We start from the raw sequence: 9,150 nt of genomic DNA on the forward strand, positions 1-9,150 counted from the left end.
TAGCGGAACACCAATATCCACGAGTACCGGGGCGGCAAATGGACCGGATACTCAAGACCCCGCGGCCGGGGCGACAATGGTCTCGTTTAGTCGGGCGACGGGAGACGGTGAATCCCGAAGCCAGTACTGGTCGGCCGAAGCTCGAGATATCTGGGACGAACATCTACGTGAGACCCTATCCCCGCTGGAGCCTTGGGATCCCTCGGAACCCTTGGACCCTGGAGAGGAAGGCTTTCTGGATCAGTTAATTGCTGAACATTCCCTGGGGGCGACCCTGGCGGAAGCACTGATGGCGCACGCGGGTGGCCTAGTGGACCGCCTCGGGATCAGCACGCCATCGAACTCCTGGACTGCTAGGAAACCCCCACGCGGGGGAGTCCGATCGGAGAGATCCCTACGGAGGGATAGGTACGCGGTGCTACAACGGTTGTACGCCAAGTCTAGGAAGTCGTACGCGAGCTTGATCCTGGGTGGTAGTTGGCGGAGTTCGGGGGCCCTTGGGCAACCGTCCCGGTCAGAGATGATCGCCTTCTGGCGCAGAATAATGAGTGTTGAGGCTGGCGCGGATGACAGACAGGCGACCCCGAAAGGGCCCGTCGACTGGGATCTGTTATCCGGGGTGTCAGCAGAGGAGGTGACCCATGCTTTGCGAACCTCTCGCCCTTTGGCAGCAGGCCCGGATGGGATGACACTCGGATGCGTCAAGAAGCTATCCGTTAACTACCTGGTTAAGCTATTCAACCTGTGGATCCTGAACCGTGCCCTGCCTTCGCCGCTCCGCTCAGCCCGAACCGTGTTGGTTCCAAAAGTCAATGACAATAACCCAAAGTCGCCTGGCGAGTACCGGCAGATTACGATTGGTCCGGGTGTTCCACAAGTTGTTGGCTAAACGTCTCAGCATGAGCTTTAAGCTTAATCCCATGCAGCGGGCCTTTCTTCCTACTTACGGTTGCGCGGAAAATGTGACGCTGCTTGATGCGATGATCACTCAGGCCAAGGCCAAGGGTTCCAAACTGTGTCTCGTCTTCCTCGACCTGAGAAAGGCGTTCGATTCCGTCAAGCACGACAGCATTCTAAGGGAGGTCAGACGGATGGGCGTTCCTGAGCCCCTCGTGGAGTACATAAGCAGCTGCTATGAGGGGGCAGCGACCGATCTGTACGGAGAGCGCGTTGTCGTCACGCGAGGTGTTCGGCAGGGCGACCCCCTATCGCCGGTGTTGTTCAACGCGGTGATCGACGAGGCCTTGTGTAGTCTGGAGCCTATTGGTCCGACCGTCGAGGGTCACTTGGTCAGTGCCTATTGGGGTTCGCTGATGATGTCGCGCTAGTGACCGAGACCGAGCTGGGTATGTGTGCGCAGTTGAAGCGATTCTTCGACGCCCTTACCCCGACCGGCCTGGAAGCGAATGCAGCTAAATGCAGGTCCCTGCTTATCCGTGCTGACGGAAAGCGTAGGCGGAGTTGTGTAGGTGTGGCGGCTGCGTTAGGGATTGCTGGAGCGCCGGTCCCATCGTTGGGTCCGGATGAGTCCTTCCGTTACCTGGGGCTGGAAGTGGGCGCGGGTGGCTGTCGGGCACCCCTGGGGGATACTCTCCGCCGGGGGCTGCGCGAGATATCCGAGGCCCCCTAAAGCCCCAACAGCTATACTTGTTGACGCGACCATCTGATTCTCAAGCTGATCTACGGTGGCTCCATAGGGAGGCTCACGCACGGGATGTTGGCGACGTATGACATCGAAGTACGCGGGTGTGTGAGGAAACTGCTCCATCTTCTGAAGGACACGACGGTGGCCTTCATTCATGCCGACGTTACGGATGGTGGTCTCGGAGTGCCCTCCTTGGCGTCTCGCTTGGTCCTTTTGCAGAGAGTGCGGCTTACCCGGATGAAGGACTCCAGCGAACCTTTGGTAAGTGCGCTTGGACATGGTCGGTTCGTGTCCAGGGTGCTTGCGAGGCTTGGTCAGCCTAAGGTTGAAGGCCTTGGAGTCGATGCCTTGGCCGACGAGAAGTCGGAGTAAGCCAAGGCGCTCTACCGATCAGTCGATGGTAGGGGCCTGGCGGAAGCGCGAGAAGTTCCCGCGGTCCACCGGTGGGTGACGGACGACGGTACGAAGTTGCTCAGCGGTCGCGGGTTCATCGAAGCGATCAAGATCCGTGGTAACTTGGTGAAATCCCGTGCGAGAGGCGCCAGGGGAATAAATAATGTGGACCCAGGGTGCCCTGCCCCCGGGTGTAGGTCTCGTGATTACCGTGAGACGCTATCTCATATCAGCCAGACCTGCCCCGAGAGCTATCACATTCGGATAAAGCGTCATAACGCGGTCCTGAAGATTTTGACCGAGACAGTCAAGAGGTCCGGGTTTCGGACGCTTACGGAACCCCGCATCCGCCTGCCCAGCGGACTGCATATCCCTGACCTCATCTGCTGAAAGAACGACGGGCGAGTAGCGTGGATAGTTGACGTCCAGGTCGTTTCGGACTTTGGCATCACTTCCCTGAGTGCAGCACACCAGAGAAAGGTTGCCAAGTACGACAAGCCGGGTATCCGTAACTGGACCCGGGGAAGGACTGGAAGACCCTCGGTGCGGGTGACCTCTGCAACGCTCTCGTGGCAGGGCTGCTGGTCGGCTGACTCCGTGTGTGACTTGAAGCGACTCGGGATTACGAACGGGACTACTCGTGTCAGCACTGCGCGCGCTCAGCGAGACCAACTGGATGGTCGTTAACCGGTTCCGTACGGGGAGATATCCCAGGTGAAGGCCCCCTTGGGTGCGAGCAGGTAAGCATTAGACGGAAGGCGAGTGAATCAGATGTTCTTCTCGGTACCGTGAGGTACCGGGCCTAACGCTGCTAGGGACGCATCGGCGCTGTGAGAGTGCTGTAGTATGACTGGTTAAAGCTGGTGGCAGGACTATGACTGGCCCCGGGCACGGGCCCAAGGGAGCCAGAACGCATCGGCGCTGTGAGAGTGCTGTAGTATGACTGGTTAAAGCTGGTGGCAGGATATGACTGGCCCCGGGCACGGGCCCAAGGGAGCCAGAACGACGGTGTTACGAGGTGGGTCATCGGCATCGCCGTGCAGGAGTCCATCAAAAGTCATTCATGCACAACCTGAAACTCAAACATTAAGACGAGCCGTCATGGTAGCCGCCTCTCTTGGAGGTGGGGCACCCTTCGACTCCACATTTCCTACTCGTACTACCTGAGCGAACTGCCCTAAGCCAGGGGAGGCCGATGAACTCGGAAAGTCAGATGTTAGGGCCAGCAGAGCCCCCCAATGGCGCGAGGCATCGGGAACCGCCGCCTCGGGAGGACCAAACGACTCTAGGTCCACCCTTGGAATCCTCATTTGATGTCACCTTTTACTGAGATTATCGACTTTGGCGAAATCACAAATTAGCGCGTTGCTTGCGAAACGTTGTGTTGCGTCTGGAATTACGAGAGTTTACGTGAGTTCAAAGCGCTCTTGCGTGAGCTGGACGCAAAATGTTTTGAAATACCAATTTTTACATTATGCGGTAATCGCATTCGAGAGAGCTCGTTACCGCTGGCGGAGATTCTGATTTACCGCATTTTTTGTAATGTCCCCCCTGCTCTAGTCGTCGTGGTCAGAAAAATACCGAGGCCGCATAGTGCCAATAGCCAACGAAATTGGCAAAGTCATTTTATTTTCAGACGAGAACATAGGTAAGGGAATTGAACAGTGAAGGCGGAATACATGAGGGAAAAAATGAATGAAGCGACGTGGATGAAAGAGTTGAGGATAAGGGAGGGTAAAATGATGCAGGAAGAAAGTAAATTGAGGAAGGAAGAGCTGAGATTGAGGATCAAATATTTGAAACTGAAAATCGAGAAATTGGAAAAATCGTAAAAAAAAATTTAATAAGAATTGTAATAAAAATTCTAGTTCTAAATATCATGTTGGTTCTTATCTTACCTAAATGATAGCGTCACACTCGACTCGTCTCATTCCATACGAGAGAGAACTCATGTCAGTCTTTGGCGACAACCCTGCAATGAGTACGCAGGTAGTGCCGATGCGGTGGTGAACGTACTAGAGTCGAAACGATACTGAGAAGATTGGCATGCCCCTGGCGCAAGGAGGGCTCGCAAAATCGGGTACAGTACCAAAGAAGAACCTCGGCGGAGAACATATGAATCGACCGTGGCTGCCGCAATGGGGTAGGTCGTACTTGGACTTCACGTTATGCTGTCTGCAACTCGATGCAGGCCTCTTCGAGCGGCCCCTAAACTCAAAACCCTGTGGTTCACCGATCTGTACTAATACCAATAATGAGGAAACGCGACGGTGTAGTATCTTGATAAAACAGAATCAGCGAAAACAAATTGTAAGAAATGGAGCAAAACTAGAAATTTGTATAGTAATGAGGGTCTAGTGTGATTTCCTGTCCACCGATAATGAGGAAGACAATGTTGAATTGGGAACACCATTGTCATACAGGCACTGCCATGTGCAAGTTAACTCGCTTCTATGAACTTATGCGTAATTACCACTCTGACTCTCCCCGCGGCCCCAGTCTACTTGCTTACTACGTTGACATTTTTAGTGACTGTGTGTTATTGTTTGCGTGCGTGGCCTGCGTGCGAGAGCGGCGCTTATGCCTAAATAAGTAGAAGCGAGAAAACTTGCATTATCGGCATTTACCGGACACCGGCTGGCGGGCCACATTATCAACTAAGACAGGAAACTGTCCCCGAACCGGACAAAATCCCCTCGGGAGCCGTATGTTGCCCGCCGCTGTCCTAAACTATGGCACAATTTTTGAAGGCGAAGCTCAAAATCTCGCGATGAAGCTCTGCCTTATTGCCCTCCCTGAAGCTGTATCTCCTGCAAGGCTCGTTAATAGTTTCTTGGAATTCCTCTTCCAGGATCTGATTGCGGGTGATCGCAGCATTGTGCAGACAAGCGATGGCGATGATTATGGTGAAGCTATGGTCCAACCTTGTGCGCAAAGGAATACTCAGCGCCAGAAATCTTCGTTTCAGCACTCCAAAGCAATGCTCAACGCGGGATCTCGTAGAGATGTGCTTCTTATTATATCGCTTTTCGTGCTTCTTATTATATCGCTTTTCTTGTATTGCTGTTGGATTCATTAACGGCGTCATTAAATATGAGAGACAGGCATAGCCGTTGTCACCGAGAAATATCCCGTCAATCGCGCCTTCCTCGAAATCACCCTTGATTGCAATGTTATTGAATATGCTCGAGTCGTGAGTGGAGCCGGGACACCTTGCAACTATGTTAAGATTTTGCGATCACTGTCACATATAACTTGTACGTTGATCGACATATATCCTTTCCTGTTCCGAAATATTTCGGCCTCGCTACCTCCTGGTGACATTATACGTATGAGAGTGCAATCGATTGCCCCCACTACTCCAGGATAACCAGCAATTTTTTAGAAGCCTTCCTTGATCTTTTGAGCGTCAGCATAATAATACTGGATGAAGGAAGGCTTCTGAGTGGCGATGGGGTAGGCTACTCTGTGAATGCTGCTGCGCCTTGCTGTGCTGCGTGACACACCTATCAAGTCTGCATCCGATTGCTGTATGTGACCTTTAACAAAAAAACGTAACACCATAAGGAATTGGAGCAGTGGGGGCAGGCATTGGGGTCGTACAGATAATGACTGTTCATGTTTGATAACCCAATGAACTGGGAATGACATGGCATTGGTGATGCGATTAACTGACCAGTGGTCGGTAACGGTTGGGTTATCGCCGCCTCAGAAACGAGCCTCTGCCCAGTACTGCTGACTGGTACAGATGCGGGCGTGTACAAGGTGGTGAAAGTCATTGATTGAGTAGTGAGCGAAGGTAAGGCTCACAGTAGTGTTAACGTCAATTAGAGTGTTCGGCTTATGTGATCCAAAAAATCGTTGGCAGAACGCTTCTTCATCGACGGCGTTCACTTTTACAGTTACGTTGAGAAGTTTTAGTCCTACTTCATATTCTTTTTCGATTCATCCGAGTTCTAATTCATATTCTTGTTTGATTCGTTCAATTTTTGCTTCGGATTCAGCTCGTCTTGCGTCCTGTCTGAGTTTGATTCTTTAGAGTACCAGCTTAGCATCACGGACTTTTGCTGATCTCTTTGAAGGTGCTGCAGGATGAATACTTGGTGATTTTGTGAGAGTTTGAGGCTTAATGTAGTCAAGGAAGGGTGAATTTGCCTTATTTTCTTGGTAGGCTTGGTAAGCGCGACGTGCATGACGCTGACCGCGCGCCCCAGTTAACAACAGTAAATGTATTTGTTGGATGCTGTCACGAAGGTAGGTAGAGGTCTTCAGCTTCTTCATACAATCGGTCCAACTCGTCGGTGATTTGAACGCAAACTTTGTTGAATTCATCTTTACATTTGGCGACGTGTAGTAGCGATGCATATTGTATGGCACGTGAGAAAGCGCGCTCGGCTCTCTGGTAAGCGGTGCTGGAATTTCGAAGGATATGCTGCTTGCTCAAAACCTGTCGACCGGCGGCTTGCAGTGTTCGATACATATCGATGTCAGCTCTCGTATTTTTAAACTTATGTCCTTGTTTTTGATACAATCAGTCCTTCACACAGACTGATACAACTCGACGGCGGGTTGGACTGGAGCAATCGTTGCGAGTAGTGACTGACTGAGTATAATTAACAGGCTAATAAGTCCGGACACAATAAGTTTCCCTTTGTGTGTAGTGCAGAATGTCGATCAAACAACCCAGGCTATATCATACCGTTAAAAATACGGTGGCATATACTCTGAATGAGAAATGACATCAATACTAGGTAAAACTATCAGCGCTGCAAATCCCTGTTCACACTGCGAAGACTACTGAACGACTGAGCATGTGCCAAAAAGGCCCGTGGTCTCATGCTACGAGGCAATCATGCGTGACGATATCACAGATACAGGCGGAAAAACCACCGTGACAATCATTCTTTCAGTCTAGAACAGTCACTTTGTTAGTCACCAATCAAATAGTTGTATGTATATGCCAGAGCATAAGTGAAAGTTTAAGTTGCCGTTCAGTGTTCACTCTAGTTGAGAAGACGTATTCAGCGAAAGAAATGCCATTTATTATCTTATCTACTTACGAACGAACAGATTTGTGTATATGTAACCTCTAATGCATCATTCTTTCAGTCTAGAACAGTTGTGTGTGCACTCGAAATATGCAATGATTTCCAAAAAGAATATTGTTTAGGTTTTATACTATGTTAAACTGAAATTAAAATCTTCTGGTGAAACCCTCGATACAACATGTGAGTGCCCAGCTGGACGTGGTGATCGTGGAACATGCAATCATATCGCCTGCGTTCTGTTCACACAATGGTTGTATTATTTCTGTTATCGTCATTTTGTTGCCAAAAATGCACCAGATCTGAACTGAATGATTGTTCAAATATACCGATACGTTTTCTATGTTCTTCAATATTTCATCACTGATCCCTGACAAATAAATATTTAAACCAGTTTATTTTGTTATTCAATGATATATAATGAACAGATAGGAAGGTGTCGGAACGACTTGGGATTAGCTTTTGTAATTAGACACCCATAGAGGCCTAGGTGAGGTTAAGAAGAGGCGATGCAGAATCATTTGGGCAGTGATATGTTGGACGCACAACCTGGATCTCTTCTGGCCATGGATATGATACGAAGAATCTGATATTGTAGTTTCTACAAATAGCATCACAATGTCTAAGCATATTGGTCGACAATGCTATTGCGAAAATTGCATATTATGAAACACGCAACAATGAGCTTTAGGAATCCTTGACATATCAAGCTCATTTTTAAGAATCTTGAACGTATTGGCGAGGCCAATAATACGTTCAATATGAATACGTTTTGATGCCACTCGCCTGTCCTGAATGACTTCTTTCGGATCAAGTTGACTCCTCGATTTTATGAGGTGAGGTGTATTGATCAGCCATTATGCTATCTCCAGGACGAAGCATATCAGGGTTTGATAACAATTCAGACATCTCCATCATCTGACGGTCCGTTGTTCTGCCTCCGTACGTATCAGATACATAGGATACAAGTCCGGATGGTGAGCACCCAATTATAGTCTTTACTGTATTACGATTTTTGTATGAAGAAAATGTTGCACTTTGCGCCAAAAGATGAGTTGGTTTTTGTATAGGAATTTCAGTTGCATCCAGGATAACTCTAGGAAACTTGTTAACTTGTAGGAAACTTTTTCTTGAAGTCAGGTGGCATTGTTTGCTTCACTGTCTGACAGCTAGGCCAAACTTCCAAGTCTTTCAGTTGGTAATACAAAAAATCCAGCCATGTTTTAAATATCCTTCCCGTAGTCTGTTTGGATATTCCAAGCAGACGCAGAGCATTAGCTTGCCTCAGCTTCATCAATGTTAAACACAGATATGTTCTTCCGGATTCAGTGTCCGACAGCTGCATTTCAACTCATAGGCGGATGGGCCAAGAGTGTCAAAAAAGAATTTGAAGTGGCTGTAACTATCAAAAGAAGTATAATATTTATTCACGTCACTGTTCGAATGATACATCTGGAGCGGATTTAGTGTTGGCTGCGTATTTCTCTGAGCTATGTATTGTTCAGGAATGGCAGAATTGCTAGATCCAGAGCTCTTTTCCGTATTGTTATGAGTTACCGGTACTGCAGATTCAACAGCCTCATCGCGTTGTATATCGAGCACATCTAGGAAAACAGTACCGGTGGCATATGCTTTTTTTGCAACTGGTTTAGGTGCCGACGGCTCTTTGTAATATTTTATTAGCTGTCTTCTGCAAGGTCTTGCTTTCTTGAAGTCAAAGAGAGATGGGACTGCATCTTTTTCAAGCATCATCAGATTCCCTGTAATTAAAACAGATAATTATGATATATAGTAAAAGCTCCGGTCAAGAAATGTAAATTACATATATTTGACTGGAATTCAAAACGCTTATGTAGCAAACTGATCGAAGGTAATTTGTGATAATCCTGTTTGGTGAAATGAGACTTACAAACAACTGCCGCAGGACGAGGGGTCCAAAGCTTTTGTTTATTAACAGGATCCATCCTGCTAATAGCAATAATCCATTTTTCACGAACTGATGAATCTTTTGGGATTAAATGACCACCACGTTTCACACAATGAGGAACACAACAACCCGGCATAATA

Source organism: Botryllus schlosseri, chromosome 3, assembly GCF_051294905.1.
Source record: "Botryllus schlosseri isolate E-star chromosome 3, Bs_hap1, whole genome shotgun sequence".
In the NCBI taxonomy this organism is placed as follows: domain Eukaryota; kingdom Metazoa; phylum Chordata; class Ascidiacea; order Stolidobranchia; family Styelidae; genus Botryllus; species Botryllus schlosseri.